Raw genomic sequence first — 18816 nt, forward strand, 5'->3', positions numbered from 1 at the left:
AGATCTAACACACACACACACACACACACACAAACACACACACACACACACACACTCATATACATGTCTAAGCATCTAAGTATAAGTACTTTTAATATTTTTTTATGGAAACTAAGTATTTATAACTCTAACACATAGAAGATATTCTTGTCCATAATGCAATATTACTACCCAGAAATGAAGTTAACTGTTTTCTTCTTAGATTCCACTTAATTAGTCAAATGATGATATGCTATGTTTACAGCTATATTATTCTGTTAGCCTTGGAACTTAGGAATCTCCATCACTAATTATGACAAATACATGTGGAGACAAGGTTTAAAGAAGCCATGAATAAACCAGATGGGAGCCCTCTTATTAATTTCAAGAGCTGACAAAAATAAATGCTATCATTAAAAATAAGCAAAAATATATTTTTTAAAAATATCTTGACCTGAATCTGGTGCTTTTACACCAAGTTCATTACTTCATCATTGCTGTCAGAAACCAGCTAACCAAGACTGGGTGCAGTGGCTCATGCCTGTAATCCCAGCACTTTAGGAGGCCGAGGTGAGTGGATCACCTGAGGTCAGGAGTTCCAGACCAGCCTAACCAACATGGTGAAACCTCGTCTCTACTAAAAATACAAAAATTAGCTGGGCACGGTGGTGCACGCCTCTAGTCCCAGTTACTCAGGAGGCTGAGGCAGGAGAACTGCTTAAACCCGGCAGGTGGAGGTTGCAGTGAGCCAAGATCGCGCCACTGCACTCCAGTCTGGGCGACACAGTGACACTCGGTCTCAAAAAAAAAAAAAAAAAACTAACCATGGTGTCTGTGTCTGTCCGACATTCGCTTTGAAAATGGCTCCTCTCATTGAATCTCATCTGCACTCATTCAGTTACTTTTTATGGACCACATGTGCATACACACACACATACACACAGCTAAAAAAAGAAAAAAAAAAAACCTCCACACTTTCATTTCATAAGCAATAGAAAAGATATATGTACTTACAAATCATAGCAGACAGCTGCGTAGTAAATGTAAATTTTGTTGTAATGAATTTTTCATTTCTAAGAAGTATTCTAGTATAAGAAGGAAGACACACTGAAAAGTAGTAGAAAACAAGATAATTTCTTAGAGGTTTTGGTTTACCTTCAATTAGAAGTTTATAATATGTAATATTTTTGTAGTCACAAGATCTATTGAATTTAGGAAAGTTAACTATTTATGCCATGAAATGGATTTTACCTTGAGCACCAATGATTAAAAGGCCAGGTTGGAGCTCAGCAGAAGAGTATGTAGTAATGGAGGGGTGAGCAACATTCTTGTGGAAACATTTAGTCCTCGCCGAAGACCTGAAGGAATACAAAGATGTCAGTGAACAAGAAAAGTCAGGGTGCTTTTAGGGACTGGGAACCATGGAGGGTAAAGAGTTCAAGAGTAAAGCTTCCACAAACTGAGTGGCTCAAACAATAAAAATTTATCATCTCACAATCCTGACACCTCCAAGATCGAGGTGTCAGCAGAGCCATGCTCCCTTTGAAGGTGATAGGGACAGATCTTTCCCAGGCCTCTCTCCCAGCTTCTGGTAGTTCCTCGGCTTGTAATATAGAACTCCAATCTTCACATGATGTTCTTCTTGTGTTCAAGGCTCTGGGTCTGAATTTCCCCTTTTATGAGGACACCAATAGACCAGATTAGGGGCCCATCCTACTCCAGTATGACCTCATCTTAACTAATTATACCTTCAATGACCCTACTCCTAAATAAGGTCACATTCTGGGTTACTCAGGGTTTGGACTTCAGCATATAAATTTGAGAGGGACACAATTCAACCCATAACAGATAACAAATGGTGAAACTGGCATCAAAACTCAAATCCTCATTCTCTTTTTACAACCAAGCCATGCTGAACACATCCTCAAACTTTTGGGTTTAGAAGGAGAGCTGGTATGGGTAATGTTGGTGTGGAAGAGAAACTGAAGAGAAGTAAGGGGGTCATCATCACAAGACTTAACTGCTTTCTGGTGACATGAAGAATTCTGCCAATTCTGCTGAATCTCATTGAAGTGCCAAACTGGGTATAGGGGAGTCTACTTCTGCAAGCGTTAGCATTTGTCAATCAGTACCGGAGCTCCTCTTAGAATTCTACAGTTAGTCCTATGCATGGTCTCTGTGAACCATATTATCTCATAAATTTTAGATCTGGATGAGAAGTTAAAGATCATTTAGACCAATACTCTCAAGTGAGAAAACGAAAGCCCACCCAGAGTTTAGAATAACTCATTCAAGACCATAGAGCCTCGGCATCCTGATTCATAGTGCAGTGCTCTTTTCTCTCACTGGACAACCAGGGTTGAGTAAAATATGAGATCTCTCTTATGTTATGGACACGTTTTTCTCCCCCCACCTTTGTCTCAAGCATCTCATGTGTGAAACTCACTGTTAGCTCATCATTCTCCCTACTCAACAGTAAAGGCAGATACATAGAAAGTGCTCGGTATTTATTAAATGAACTTATAAATGACAGCAGACAAGCAGCGAGCCTTAAGGATAAACCCTTCAACTGAAATATCCAGGTGGCCTCTCGACTCACGTGCCCCTCCCTCTCTACAGAGGAGTCCACAGAGCTCTTTTGCTTCTTTTAAGTTGAAGGTGGTTGGGTCTTCTCCTCATAGATGTTTCCTCTGAACTGAGCTTGAGGTTCCCAGAATGGCAGCAGCTCCTCTTCTTGCACGAGATGTGGACACCTCTTTGTGCTCCAGGGCAACATGACTGGCTATGCCTGGGGGCTGCACTCCCTGCCTTCTGTTAATATTTATATCCAATATCTAACACAGTGCTTAGCACAAGTAACTGAATGACAGACAATGACTATTACTTGGACTACAGGATCCAAGTCAGTTGGGGATGGGAACTTAACTTGCTAATGTCTTCCAAATCAAACCCCCAAATGTGAGGTTTAATATAAATTTTTTTCACATTTAAAAGAAACACATTCATTTTAGAAAAACTGAAGAACACAAAGATGTACAGAAAAGAAAATGTAAATCACTCATAATCTCACCATCAAGAAATTATTCTTATTAATCCTTGGGTGTTTATCATTCCAGATGAAAATATTCATTCCTTCAATAGCTTTTTAAAACCTAATTGGAATTATAGTATATGTATTTTCATAGTCTACATTGACCCCCCGATTGAAGTACATATTGAAAATGCTTTTTCCAAATTTGCAGCTGTCAAAGTACAGAGGAAGGAAGTCTGAAACCTTTTCTCAATCAAAACATGGCAGTCATAGAGAATGGCAGCACCCAAGGCATCCATTGTGCTTGGAAGGTTCATTGTATCCAATGGTGAAAAATGCTTCACATCTGTGCTCAAGACAAGAGAGATTCTTTTGCAACGTGACCCTGAAGAAAAGAACACTGTGGGCTATTTTCAGATCTAATATACTTTATGTTTTTTGATAATAGGGCACATCTCTGAGTCCACATTATTAGCCACCATCCTGAGGAGACTTGCCAGCTTCTCAAAGTTTAGACTTCTACAGGATCCAAGGGAAATGTCTGCCCCCACGACTTATGCTGAGTGAAAAAAACCCTGACAAAAATAGTACATATGATATGATTTGATTTATTAAAATTCTATAAAACGCAACCTTATCTCAAGTGATAGAAAGCAGATGAGTGTTGGCCAGACAGGGCGGCAGGTAGGGCTGTGAGAAAAGAATTTCCAAGGCATATGAGGACTATGACAGATAAACATTCATTACTTTGAGGGTGATGATGGTTTCACTGGTGAATTCTTAGGTGAAAAGTCATCCAATGATAGGCTTAACATATACGCAGTATATTATACATCAGTTATACCTCAGTCAAGTTATGGTGACATGCACAAAATGACATGGACAGAATAAAAAGTATGTTGCTAAGTAAAAGAAGTCAGTCTGAAGGGGCTACATACAATAGGATTCCAACTACACAATATCCTGGGAACATCAAAACTATGGAGACTGTAAAAAGATCAGTGGTTGCCAGAGGCTTATAGGGAGGGAGGAAAAGATAAACAAGTGGAATGCAGCAGGTTTTTAGGGCAGTGAAACTATTCTGTGTGATACTGTAGCCGTGAATGCATGTCATTATACATTTGTCAAATCCCGCAGAATGCACAACACAAGAAAATGAACCCTCATGTAAACTATGGGCCTAAGCTAATGATTATATAAACAGTGGAAACAGTGGGGCCAAAAGAGGCTATATGGGAACTCTTTCTACTTTCGGCTCAATTTTTGTAAAGCTAAAACTGCTCTAAAGAATAAAGGCTATTAATTTTTTTAATGTTTAGAGATGCCAACAGCTATAAAATTAGGAGATTCCACCTAAAAGTCTAGATCTCAAGCTCATCCCAAAAGACAAGAAGCTCCAGGAACCCTGCATTAAGCCCACTCACGGCTACTCAGGATCTCACAGCTAGTGCTCCTCGTCCCCATACCTTGCCACCTGGCCCTGCAGGCCTCACAACTTTTACCATCTGCCTTCTGTGCTTGGCCTCCCCGATCCTGGCTCCTGGCCAGAGCCCAGGAAACAGTTTCCTTAGAGGGGTGCTTTGATTCCTTTGTCACTATTCCCCAGTCTGCATCCTTTCATCAGTTTGGGCTCCTTAAGTCTATTTTAGGTGTAATCGGCCTCACTGATTTCACTAGGGGTTCTCTGAGACCAGTTTCTCCTCTATCTTCAGGGATTTCCCAGGCAGGGAACGCCTAATTGATATTATTTGCTCCTCTTCCTTCACTCAATTTTGTCTCGTTCCTGCTGTATACCCATTCTCCTTGCAGCAGCAAAATTAGGAAGTCAATGTGTGGAATTTTGTTTAACCCTTTACTCTCTAGCCTCCTACAGGTCTTCCCTAGCACTAAGCTCTCATTTACTCTGAAAACTTTCTATAATACAATGAAGGAATGATTCACTGCATCATAGAAAGCTTTTAAAGTGTTAAAGAAACCGAAGAAGAAAGTAACTAATCATTACTCCTTCACTCAGACATAACTACAGCTTACGTGTTGATATTTATACATTCAATCTTTATTCTGTGCATATACATAATTGAAACAAAATGATATTACATTCTTCATTATTATTTTTTCCATTTAACAATACATTATGCATATTTTTCTAATATGATTTTGAAGGGTTATAGAATTCTCATTGGATAATTATGATGTCATAACTGATTTAATTTCCCTGTTTTTGAATATTTAGTGTTATTTACAGCTTGTCACTTGTATTAATAATTCTGCAACAAATATCCTTGTCGATTAATCTTTGCCCTCCTCTATGATATTTTCCATGAGTTAAATTCCAAGCAGCAGACTGTTCAACTACATGCTTATTTAATTTTTCCTTTTTTTTAAAACAGGGCCTGGCTCTGTCACTCAGGCTTGAGTGCAGTGGTGCAATCTTGGCTCACTACAACCTCTGCCTGCCAGGCTGAAGCCATCCTCCCAACTCAGCCTCCTGAGTAGTTGGGAATACAGGCATGTGCCACCACACCTGGCTAATTTTTGTATATTTTGTGGAGACAGGGTTTCACCATGATGCCTGGGCTGGTTTCAAACTCCTGAGCTTAAGTAATCCACTCAGCTTGGCCTCTCAAAGTGCTGGGATTACAGGTGTGAGCCACCACAACCAGCCTTACATGCTTATTTTTAATGCTTTTGTTATATGTTCCCAAATTGCCCTCCAGAAAGAATGCACCCACTTCTACTCCCAAAAGCAGAGTGCCCAAGACATAATTTCATATTTAAGCCAAAACTTCAAATAAAAAATATATTCCATGTATCATCAAAGTTTAAATTTTAGTGAGTGTAGGAGTACTTGTCAAAATGTAAGATGCAAAAATTCAAAGAGAAAATAGGAATAAAACATGATACCTTTTTGGAAGATGTCATGATACTAATATTACAATATTTCTGTTAAAATATTACTTTTTCCCCTCTCTCCAATTGTATTAATCATTCCACAATTGTGGAGGATGTACTATCTCAAAAGGAGAGGGAGACATGGTTTAACTGTATAAGCTTTTTGGAATAATAATAAGTTGAACACAATAACTTCATATTTCAACTATGAGGGTTTTCTTTTAAATCTTGTTATAAATAATTTGATATGGCACCCCCTTAGAATTCATGAAGGGATGAGTCTGCAGGTCTAGTGAAGCTGCATGGTAAGTCTGTTGCCTAAAAGTCTACAGAGCAGGCTCTTCCCAGAAAGGAACGACGTGCCTGCATGCCTCTGTTCATTGCCAGTTGACTCTTCTCTGCCTTTCCCTCCCCTATTCATTGTGCCATCAGTATTCACTTATTGTCAACAACATGCTGATGTTACCCAGCCCTTTCTTCTGACTGTATTCTCAACAGCGTGATCCGGCTTAATCAACTCAGAGATTAAGAGCTGTAGTCTATACTTGTTTTATGGAATGGATTCTGGCATTATTTGTTTTTATTTTTATTTTTGTTTTTGAGATGGAGTCTCACTCTGTCACCAGGGCTGGAGTACAGTGCCATGATCTTGGCTCACTGCAACCTCCGCCTCCTGGGTTCAAGCGATTCTCCTGCCTCAGCCTGCTAAATAGCTGGGATTACAGCCACGCACCACCACACTCAGCTAATTTTTGTATTTTTAGTAGAGACAGGATTTCACCATGTTGGCCAGGCTGGTCTCCAACTCCTGGCCTCAAGTGATCCACCCACCTCAGCCTCCCAAAATGCTGGGATTACAGGCGTGAGCCACCACACTCAGCCGGTTTCTGGCATTATTAACATTTTCACTCATCTCAAAGAACTCACAGTGGCATGTACAGACTTGGTTGATTTTCAAGCATGGGCTGGTGGTAAGGGACGTAATTTGGATATGCTAAGGCATAGAAAAATGAGACGTGAAGGAAAATATTTATGTGTGGTATAGTTTGCATTTAATAGTTTGAGCATCCCTTTTTAACTGCTAAAGCACTAGAACTGTAACATGCCCAACCTGCATGTTCACCATGGGAAACGCACAACAGCAGGCTGCAACATGCTCCTAGATACCAGGACTTCAGAGCACAATGGATAATCAGCTTCTGCAGGCTCTGGAAAGAGTGTCTAGTGGGCTGTGAATACACCTGGAGCAGAGGAGAGAGAGGAAAGCTACAGGCCTCAGTGCTCCTTGCTGTGCCCACACAAGTGCTGGACCTCCTTCAACACTCACAGGGAACACATTAAGAGTTGAGCTAAACTGTGTCTTATAAATGTTCTTCAGTCTAGCCTCTGGGAAATCTGCGTTGGTTAATTTTATGTGTCAACTTGACTGGGCACCCAGACATTTGGTTAAACATTTTTCTAGATGTTTCTGTGAGGGTATTTTTCTGGATGAAATTAACATTTAAATGGGTAGACCTTAAGTAAAGCAGACTGTTCTTCATAATGTAGGTGGGCCTCATCCAATCAGATGAAGGCCTGAATAGATCAAAGAATGACCTCCCCTGAGCAAGAGGGAGTTCTGCCAGCAGACTGCTTTCAGACTTGAATGGTAACCCTTCCCTGGGTCTCCAGCCTGCCAGGCTACTCTGCAGATCTTGGACTTGCCAGCCTCCATAATCAAGGGATCTCATTCTTTAAAATAAGTCTGTCTCTCTAGGTATAAATAACAGTTGACCCTTGAACAACATGGGGTTAGAAGCGCCAACTCCCCATGAAGTCAAAAATCCAAGTATAGCTTTTAACTCCCCCAAAACTTAACTACTAATAACCTACGACTGACTGGAAGATGTACCAATAATATAGTCAATGAACACATCTTTTATATGTATTATGCACTTTATTCTTATAATAAAGCAAACTACAGAAAATTTTACTTAAAAATCATAAGGAAGAGAAATATATCTACTATTCATCAAGTGGAAGTGGGTCATCATAAAGGTCTCCATCCTCATCTTCACATTGAGTAGGCTGAGGAGGAGGAGGAAGAGGAGGGGTTGGTCTTGTTGTCCCAGGGGTGGCAGAGGTGGAGGAGGTAGAGGGGATGGAAGGGGAGGCAGGAGAGGCAGGCATGCTCCATGTAACTTTGAAAAAAACTCCGTGTACAAATGGACCCATGCAGTTCAAACCCATGTTGTTCAGGGGTCACCTATATATGTGTGTGTGTGTACACATATGCATGCACATATACATCTTACTGGTTCAGTTTCCCTGGAGTACCTTAATATGTCTACTCTGCACTTTTCAGTGGAGGATACTCTCAAATGCAAAGAACAAGCTACCTTTTGGAGGCCCAAGTAAGAGCTGCTGTCCTCAGGAAGCAAACTTAGAATCAAGGACAACAGCCAGACAGAATCCTAAACCTCTGCTCCCTCAGGAAGGGAACAATCTTGGATGAGCCAGATCCCCAAAGTTGGTGTGTCAAGAGTTGCATGTGGATAAAATATGTGAGAACCCACAACATGAAGCACCCTGCCTACTCCACTAGTGAGGGAAAACAGGTAAACCAAGCATAATGAGAGGGACTTTACAGATTTTCTCCTCAATCCCACAGTTAAAATTGTCAAAGAAGTGAATAAATAAATTAGAGCTGAGCAGAAAATCTTTAGGAGCTGCTATGGACTGAATATTTGCATCCCCTCTCCCTGCTCCAGATTCATTCTGATGCCCTAATCCCATTGGGATGGCATTAGGAGGTGGAGCCTTTGGGAAATGATAAGGTCACAAGGGTAGAGCCCTCATGAATGGGGTTAGTGCCCTAAAAAGAAGAGGCCAGAGAGAGAACTTCCCTCTATAAACCAGGAAAAGGGCCTTCACCAGGAACCTGACCCAGCTAGCACCCTGATCTCAACTTCCAGCCTCCAGACAGAAATGAGAAATCAACGCCTGTTGTTGAAGCGACCCAGTTTACAGTAATTTGCTACAGCAGCCTGAACTATGACAGGAGGTGTGTACATTTGAGAGGTGAAGCCAGCTGGACTTCCTGGGTAGAGTGGGGGAATTGGAGAACTTTTCTGTCTAGCTAGAGGATTGTAAATATATCAATCATCACTCTGTAAAAACACACCAATCACCGCTGTGTCTAGCTAAAGGATTGTAAATGTGCCAGGCAGCACTCTGTAAAATGGACCAATCAGCAGGATGTGGGTGGGGCCAAATAAGGGAATACAAGCTGGCCACCCCACCCAGCAGCAGCACCCCATTCGGCTCCCCTTCCACACTGTGAAAGGGGAAAGAGTGAAAGAACTCTTCACAATAAATCTTGCTGTTGCTCTTTCTTTGGGTCCACACCACCTTTAAGAGCCGTAACACTCACTGCAGAGGTCTGCGGCTGCATTCTTGAAGTCAGCAAGACCACGAACCCACCGGAAGGAAGAAACTCCGGACACACCATCTTTAAGAGCTGTAACACTCACGGCGAAGGTCGGCGGCTTCATTTTTGAAGTCAGTGAGACCAAGAACCCACCGGAAGGAACCAACTCCAGACACACATTTAGCTCCCTGATTAAAACTTAGCATGAACATTTAGCATAAAGAAGACTAAAAGCATAAAGATATGTGCTCCCATTCCCAAAGCAATAAAAGGACCAAAGGAGTGTGCATGAAAGTGTGAGTGTGTGTGTGCGCGCACACGTTCCCTCCAAAGCACCAAGCAGTGGCTGTTGATGGCAGTATAAAATAATTTTCTTTTCAGGATGTTCAAAAGCAAACGTGGCAGCATGAATTAGATGGCCTAATTTTAAACGTACAAAACACCTCTAGTTCTTAATGAACAAACAAGCAAAGTGCACCATCAGTGACCTAGACACCATTTCAGTTTTACACTGGAAGCAATAAGTGAAGTTAGGAATGAGTTGAGTCCCAGAGCTAGCCTCAAGTCCAAGCCATGGATAATATTAAACTGACCTCTCCTCATGACTCTGGCCAACCCTGTGTTCCAGTCCTTCACCCTCTCCACAGGAGAGGGCTGCGCCCCCACCATGCTCTAACCCAAAGCACAGCTGACCTTCCCTCTTCTCCTCAGCTTGAGGTTATAACTGACAAACAAATATTATATATATATTTAAAGCATACAATATGAAGTTTTAATATACATATACGTTGTGAAATGATAATCAAGCTAATTAACATACCCATAACATATAGTTACCTTTTGTGTGTGTGAGAGAACAATTAAGATCTATTCTTTGGGCAAATTTCAAGTATACAATAGAGTATAGTTAAGTATGGTCACCGGGCTATCCACTAGATCTCCAGAGCTTATTCATCCTACATATCTGAAGCTTTGTACCCTTTCATCAACATCTCCCCGTTTCCCTCACTTCCCATCCCTGACAACAACCTGTATTAGTCTGTTCTCATGCTGCTGACAAAGACATAGCCAAGACTGGGTAATTTATAAAGAAAAAGAGGCTTAATGCACTCACAGTTCCAGGTGGTTGCGAAGGCCTCACGATCATGGCAGAAGGCAAGAGTGAAAATGAGAGTCAACCAACAGGGGGAGCCCCTTAGAAAATCACCAGATCTCGTGAGACTTATTCACTACCACGAGAAGAGTATGGTAGAAACCCCTCCCATGACTCAATTATCTCCCACCTGGTCCCTCCCACAACATGTGGGAATTATGAAGCTACAAGTCAAAATGAGATTTGGGTGGGGATACAACCAAACCATATCACTACCATTCTGCTCTCTACTTCTAAGAGTTTGACGTTTTCAGATCCCATATATAAGTGAGATCATGCAGATTTTGTCTGTCTATGCCCGGCTTATCTCACTTAGCATAGTGTCATCCAGAGTCATCCATCCTGTTGCAAATGACAGAATCGTCTTGCTTTTTAAGGTTGAATAATATTCCATTGTGTACCACATTTTCTTTGTCCATTCAACTGTTTATGGACACTTAGCTTGGTTTCCTTTTCTTGGCTATTAGAATAATGCTGCAGTAAACACTACTCTTCACTTTCTAAATATATTTTCATTTAAAAAAATCATTCAGATAGGCAAACGGAACAAAAGCAGAATAGCACAATACACCACTCTGTGACAACCCCATTAACATTTGGTGACAATCTTTCCAGACTTGTCTACCACTGCCATCCTCACACAGTGATTTTTAGTTTCTTTTTTTTCTAAATAATTGTTCTTTTATAGGTTCTAAAAGAATTTGGCACTTTGGGAGCCCGAGGAGTGTGGATCACAAGGTCAGGAGATCGAGACCATCCTGGCTAACATGGTGAAACCCCATCTCTACTAAAAATACAAAAAAGAATTAGCCGGGCGTGGTGGCGGGCGCCTGTAGTCCCAGCTACTCAGGAGGCTGAGGCAGGAGAATGGCGTGAACCCGCGAGGCGGAGCTTGCAGTGAGCAGAGATCATGCCACTGCACTCCAGCCTGGGTGACAGAGCAAGACTCCATCTCAAAATTCATTAATTAAAAATAAATAAAAGAATTTGGACATGTTCATCTCTCCGAGCCTTTATTTTCATTGTTTATAAAAAGTGGATGGTGTTCATAGTACCTCTCTCTGATCAGGCTGTTGGAAAAATTAAATAAGTTAGTGCCTCTAGTACATAAAAAGTTAAGTTGTCCTTTCTACTCGCCATCTGTTCCTCCTTTCTACTTCCCTTCCTTTTTTATTTATGCCTTGAACAAATGTTTATTAAGCACCTGCTGTATGCCTGACCCTGCACTAGGCACCAGGCTCACAACGATGGGGAAGAAGACAGCCATGGATCCTGCAGTCACGGTACTTATGCAGAGGGAAGGGAAGGGAAGGGAAAGGGGAAGGGAAAAGGGAAAGGAAAAGGGAAGGGAAAAGGGAAGGAAAGGGTTGCAGGAACTCATAGCAAGACCACCAAACCTGAGAGAGTGAGGGAGGGTGTCCCAAGCAGAGGGCACAGCATTACAAAAGCCAGACCATCAGAATGTGACACACTGGGTACAAGAAAGGAAGAGTTCATGAGGGACAAAGCTGCAGACTGAGTAGAGACCATGTCAGGAAAGTCCTCATGTTTCAGCTTAAGGAAGCTGAAGGCAGCCCAAAGTTCACTATCTTGTGAGTATTATTGTCTCCCTCACTCTGCCCTTGCTGGGTCTCCCACTGTTTCCATAGCCTCAGCCCCCACTTCTGAGGCTCTGCTGAGGGCGTCTTCACTGTTCCACAGCCCTCCCTGCTGTCCCCCTCCTCCCAAGAAGTTTGCCCCTTTCCCTCACCATCATGTTCTTCTGTTGCCTCTGCCATTTCCAGTTGACTCTGTGGTGGGGCAGGACACGTACCTTCCTCCAGCAGGTACTGCCATAGTTCTCAGCTCACTTTCCCAGCCAGACTCTTTGGGAGAGTGGCCTGAGCTCCCAGCATCCACCTGCTCTTTTTCCATTTACTCCTTAACCAACTGCACCTGCGTTCAGTCATCAGCCCTCAACACTCAGTTGTGAGGAGCTGGTGAACTCATTGTGATTACACCCAGCAGGCACCTGGCCAGTCCTTAGCTTGCTTGGCCTCTTCATAGCTTTCTGACCCCCTTCTCTCCTTTCTTGGTTCGCCCCTTTCCCTTGGCTTCCAGGTACCTCATTCTCCTTGTGTCCTCCTTTTTTTCTTCATATTCCTCAGCCATCTTTATAAATCTTTCTCGTCTGCTAGCCCTTCAACGTGTGACTGTTCTTTCCTCACTGCACTCTCTCCAAAATCGGTATCTTCAGCCCACATCTGCTCATGCAGACAAATCCTCTGACTTCCAGCCACTGTGAGCCTGCCACCCCAGGTCCCCACCTTACTGTGACTCAGTGAGGCTTCCCAAAGCCAGGCTCATTGCAGGGAAAACCTGGTTTAACTAGCAAAGAGGCGAATTATAAAATATCGTTAGAAACACCATGGTGGTTTAAATGATGTCTGCCAAAATGATGTCTGCCAAAATGATGTCCTCGAGTCCTAAGCCCTGGGACCTGTGAATGTCACTTTATTTGGAAATAAAGTCTTTGAAAATATAGTTAGGCTGGGTGCAGTAGCTCATGCCTATAATCCCAGCACTTCGGGAGGCCAAGGGGGCACGGATTGCTTGAGTCCAGTAGTTCAAGGCCAGCCTGGGAAACATAGCAAAAACCCCATCTCTACTAAAAATACAAAAAAAAAAAAAAAATTAGCTGGGCATGGTGGTGCATGCCTGTAGTCCCAGCTACTCAGGAAGCTGAGGTAGGAGGGTCACCTAAGCCTGGGAGGTCGAAGCTGTAGTGAGCCAAGATCATGCCACTGTACTGCAGCGAGGGTGACAGAGACCCCATCTCAAAAAAAGAAGGGAAGGGGAGGCAAGGGAAAAGTTAAGGATCTTAAAATGATACAGTACTGGATTTAGGGTGGGCACAAAATCTGACTTGTGTCCTCATAAAACAATAGGCCTCAGAAAACTGGAGCGACACAAGGAAGAAGGCCATGTGAAGACAAAGGCAGAGACTGGACTGATACTGTCACAAGCCAAAGACTGCCTGGAGCTGCCAGAAGCTGGAAGAGAGGACAGGTTCTCCCCTAGAACCTCTGGGGACAGCATGGCCCCACCTATAGCTTGATTTCAGACTTCTGGCCTCCACAACAGTGACAGAAAAAGTTCCTGTTGTTTTAAGTCACCCAATTTATGGTAATTTGTGACAGCAGCCCTAGAAAACTAATACAGGTATGTACCCATTATTCTTTTTTAAAAAATTGCTCATACAGTTTTCAAGTGGGGGTCCTGGCTTTCATAACGATTAGAGTTATTGATGAACTACTGTTTGTTTTTTACCTGTAAAATGAATGGTGTTGGTTGTGCATAAGTGAAGTAAACATTTTCTTTCTCTCTTGTTTATGTTATTGCTTGGTGAACTCATTTATCAAAGTGAAGGCAAAAATAAACATTAGTCCATCTTAATCCAAAGTCAAATTTGCAAGATGTGGAATTAATAAGATGCTGCTGAAAAGGGGTGTAACCCTTGCTATTTTTAAAGACTGGTTCTTGTGTTTGGCTAATGTAATTAATCTTCAGCTAAAATCATCCGTTCCAAATTTACACCCATTTTCAATACTTCAATATGTTTGCAAAGCAGCATTCTGCTTCTGTGTGCTGCAGGTAGATTCTTGTTACCTGTTAGCCTTGGTAGAGCTTCTCAACTGAGGCTGTGCACAACTTTGGTGGTGCTGGGGCTTCCGTGGTTTTTTGTTTTTTGAGGTTTTTTTGGTTTGTTTGTTTGTTTGTTTGTTGTTTGTTTTTTGGGGTTTTTTTCTTGAGATGGAGTTTCACTCTTGTTGCCCAGGCTGGAGTGCAGTGGTGCAGTCTCAGCTCACTGCAAGCTCCACCTCCCAGGTTCAAGCGATTCTCCTGCCTCAGCCTCCTGAGTAGCTGGAATTACAGGTGCCCGCCACCATGCCCGGGTAATTTTTTGTATTTTTAGTAGAGATGGGGTTTCATTTTGTTGGCCAGGCTAGTCTCAAACTCCTGACCTCAGGAGATCCACCCACTTCAGCCTTTCAAAGTGCTAGGATTACAGGCATGAGCCACCGCGTCTGGCCAGCATTTGTTTTTGATCTGGGAGGATACTTGCTACTGGCATTCAATGGGCACGTGGCAGAGTTGTCCCACCCAAAATGCCCATAAGCAACCCTCTGAAAAATATCGCTAAGGATTTCCAATACAACATTTGTGACTTGCCAAGGTGATGCCATTTATTATTAGGTGTGCGAAAAATAATGAGAACTGACTTGTATTGGCTTCTTCTCTTTGTATTCAAGGCACCTTCTGCATAACTCCCTTCTACCTTTTCTCATCGGACTGTGTACGTTCACATGTTCATCTTCCTCTAGTCTGTGTGTGACATCAGAACAGAGATGGCACTTCATTCGTCTTTGTATCCCCAGCAGCATTTCAGTAACAGAGTGGATGCTCAGTTAGGCTTGATGACTGAAAACAAACAAAAGCCTGGTACACCAAAAAAGGTTAGAAAATGTTCACAAGAATGAATTGTCTCTTTTGTCACAGAAATACTCTTTGTTATCCTGAAGGCCCTGGTTTGGTCTTGGGGAAAGGACACCAGATCTGCTATCCTGGTCTAGGGTTCTTGACACGTGCATTTTATCATTATCTTACTAGGTCTTAGATTTTTCATCTGGAAAATAAGGGGAAATTAGGGCTTGGTCTGCATTATTCTAAGGTCTCATCCAGCTTCAAAAATTCTACTTCTTTGTTAGATAAAGATAATATTACCTCAAGATTAGACACCATAGTTCTATTGCCAAGTGCAGGCTATTTCTAGATTTTCTACTAATCCTCTAACATAAGTCATCATCTTATTTAATGTCAGAGTCTAGATTTGGCCAAACGTCCATTTGTAGAAGCTACATTTTAGAAACAAATGTACCTAGCTGGAGAATGTAAGCCATGTGCTCATGTGTTATCCTGGTTTCCATGGGAGCATATTTTCCTTTTCAGCCATGGAGGAAGGCAGGGAGGATATCAAGAGCTATTCTACGTAATCAGAGTTGAAAGAGAGTGAGTATGGCACAAAAGTGGGGAGAAGAGAAAATGGCAAACATGATGGGACATCACTTTGTGAGCTGGTACAAAAAACTTTGGTTTCCATCTTGCTAGCCAACCCTATTGTCTTCTCAGCTTGAACAATTTGATAAAGCAAGCTGCCTTGTTGAAGAGACCCACGTGGCAAGAAATTGAGAGCAGTCTTCAACCAACAGCCAGCAAGTAACTAAGGTCCTCGGTCCAGCAATCCACAAGGAACCAAATCTTGGAAACATCTGTGTGAGCTTGGAAGTGAATTATCTCCAGCTGAGCCTTAAGATTAGGACACCCCCCAGCTGACTTGACTGCAGCTTGTTAGAAATGCGGGAGTAGAGAACCAGCTGAGCCCTGCCTGGATTCCTGATCCACAGAAACTGTGAGATAACACATGTATTATAAGCTGCTAAATTTGGGGGTAATTTGTTGCACAGCAATATATAACTAATATATTTGATATTGAGAAATCACATATAGTTTGTTATCTGCTACCACAGATATCTAAACACCAGTGACTATCTTATGTTTCTCCCTCTGGCGTTTACTTAATTGCTTAAAACTCTATCTGGTCACCTAGCCCCTAGCTCTTTGTTTCTAAATACCATTCTCCATTAAAACAAACTAGGGCTCTTGGGGAAATAGTTGATTCCAGGGTTGGGGCAGAAGAAGGCAAAAGCAGAGCCTGAAACATTTTTTGATGCAACAAAGTAAGGAGTGCTCCCTAAAATGATGAGGCAAGTCAAAAGGATACAGAAACCAACTTGAAGAGCCCCCAGTGGTAATATCTGAAACAATGTGAATAAGAATTTAAATAATAATTGTAATAGATTATAACCCATAGAACAAAATAAATAATTATGAGTTCATACTTATATAAATAAACACATGCAAAAAATAAATATGTGAGAAGGGACAGCAGAATTTAATTAGTAAATATAGAAAGAATGATGCAAATAGAAAGTAACTATTAGACAAATTCCACAGGAATCATTATGGATTACATTGTTGCATGACAAAAGAGTGTATTTACATAGTCTCAAAATATCTTCTTATATTTATTGCTTATAAAGAAAAAATAATTTTTTAAAGTGGGGAAATCTGTAAGATACCACCTTAACCTAGCGATCAAATTTAGCATCACCAGTGATCAGATGTAACATATCAGCATCATGTACATCCTGTTATTCACTAAGAAGGGCACAGCATCACTTTGGCAGTGTTCTTGCCAAAAATGTTTAGCTTCAATCTATTAACATTTATTTTAAAAATCAGGCTGATGCACACTGAGAGTTTTTACTATTATCTTACTCCAATGAGCTCTTTGAGTCTTGGTTTCTTTATATGGAAAATAAGGGTGTTGGACTGGCCAGTATTCTTCAAAAGTGTTCAAGTCAAAAAGACAAAGACTAAGAACTGCACAGATCAAGGAGACTATGGAGACACAACTACATGACATGTTTAATCAGAAAAGGGACATTAGAAGGAAAACTGGCAAAGCTCAAGTAAGATCTCTGGATGAGGAAACATCATTGTATCAATGTTAATTTCCTACCTTTGATAATTATGCTAGGGTTATGTAAAGTATTGACATAAGGAAAAGCTGGGGGTAAAAAGTAAAGAGAAAGTCTCGCTACTCTTTTTTGGAACTTTTCTACAAGTCTAAAGTTATTTCAAAATAAAAAGTTTAATAATACAAAACATCTGGTATTCCAAGGGGACATTCTGGTGGCCTTTCAGTCTCACACCACAAGCGAACAGGTGCAACACCTTTGATGTGGGCTACAAAAGAGTCCCTCCTTGACAGACATTAATCAACCCATATCAAAGAACAGCCTGCTTTTGAACAACAGGTGGAGTTTGCATTTCTGGTATATTGACTATTTTTTATCTAAACTCTTAGAAGACATTAGCTCAGTCTTAATTAATCACTTCCAACTTTATAGAGTCAAGAGTCTACAGGTTTTAGTCTCTATCCTTCACTTCATTCATGATAGAAAAAAACTGCTCATCCAAATCTTTAGCCAAGATAAAAATGTGCACATGAAAGGCCCCTATATGCTGCTCTTTAGTCACATTTTTATAAGTTTATAAGTTTTATAAGTTTACATTGTTTACTATGACATACATAATCATACATACATAATCAGTTATTTGCAAAGATCATAGCATGCTTCATTTTATGATGCTGTTAGTAAAAAGTGATAACTAGTAATTATTATGTATTATGTTGGTGGTAGAAACTGTCTGTCATTGCCCTAATTATTTGTCATAATAACTAACATTTTATTCCTATTACATAGGAAGCACTGAGCAGACCACTTTATAGATTATTTCTTTTATTCCTTCAATAACACTATGAGTTAGGCGCAGATGAGTCTGCAAACATATATTTGCTAGTAGTATCTGGTATCAGAGAAAGAGCTAGGTGGGTTACACTGGACCCCAGGAAAGGTCTGTGCTGGAGAAGTGACTGAGTTGTCACGGCAACAGCCACTATTTGATCAATTCCCTTCTATTTATGTCTTTTAAATCAGTTTACTCTGTTAGCACTGGGGGAAGGGGAGTAGGCGTGAAGGGAAGGAGGAAGAGAGGAAAGAAAGAAAGAAGGAAAAAAATTCTCAAATTGTCTGAAGAGTCTCAACCTTGTCATAAAAATATAACTTTCAGTTTGATGTGTTTAAAATTAGAGAAGTTTCCAAATGGAGGAGAAAGACTCAGGAGGAACATGAAAGACAGCTTTTAAAATGTGAAGGGCTGTTCTGGGAAAGGGGGATTCAAATTGTTGTGTGTGACCTGAGAAAGAAGAATGGGGCCAATGGGTGGAAGTTTACACAGACACATTTTAGCTCATTATAAAGAAACACTTTCTAACCAGATAGTCCAATTACAGGAGATGCTGCCTCAGGACTTGCTGAGCTCTTGGTCCCATGAGTGCTACTGAGGAGGCTGGATGACCAACTCTCAGAGAAGAAGAATAAAAACAGGGGATTGGTACTTAAATTAAATGACTTTGAAAGTCTCTTCTAGTCAGGATGCTCTGTGAGAAATTCTGAGCCTTTGCTTTGCCACTGAATCAGACCCTACTGAGAGAGGTCAGTTTCCAACTCCTTCCTCCATGGTGTCTTAGCTCTGGGCTACCTATTATGTTGAGTTGAGAGAAGCAAACTGAATGGGTATTTGGAGATAAGAGGCTGACTCAGACAACCAATGCATTGCTGTCGGTCTTTCAGAGCTGACAGAGACCTGTATGAGATCTAAAATTTGGAAGACTCTTAACTTTGT

The 18816-nt window shown here is 41.3% G+C and overlaps 1 protein-coding gene across 2 annotated transcripts in view; it reads right to left on the bottom strand.

The window, feature by feature from the left end:
• The window catches only part of DCT (dopachrome tautomerase), a 118786-nt gene that overhangs the window by 58822 nt on the left and 41148 nt on the right, over positions 1-18816 (bottom strand). For both annotated transcript variants that reach the window (XM_074021258.1, XM_074021259.1), the window contains 2 exons: positions 1231-1337; positions 994-1086 (listed from right to left, as the gene is read on the bottom strand). The gene's annotated coding sequence lies outside the window, so the exon portion shown is untranslated. The remainder of the gene's footprint in view (positions 1-993; positions 1087-1230; positions 1338-18816) is intronic.

Source organism: Macaca fascicularis, chromosome 17, assembly GCF_037993035.2.
Source record: "Macaca fascicularis isolate 582-1 chromosome 17, T2T-MFA8v1.1".
NCBI classification, from domain to species: Eukaryota; Metazoa; Chordata; class Mammalia; order Primates; family Cercopithecidae; genus Macaca; species Macaca fascicularis.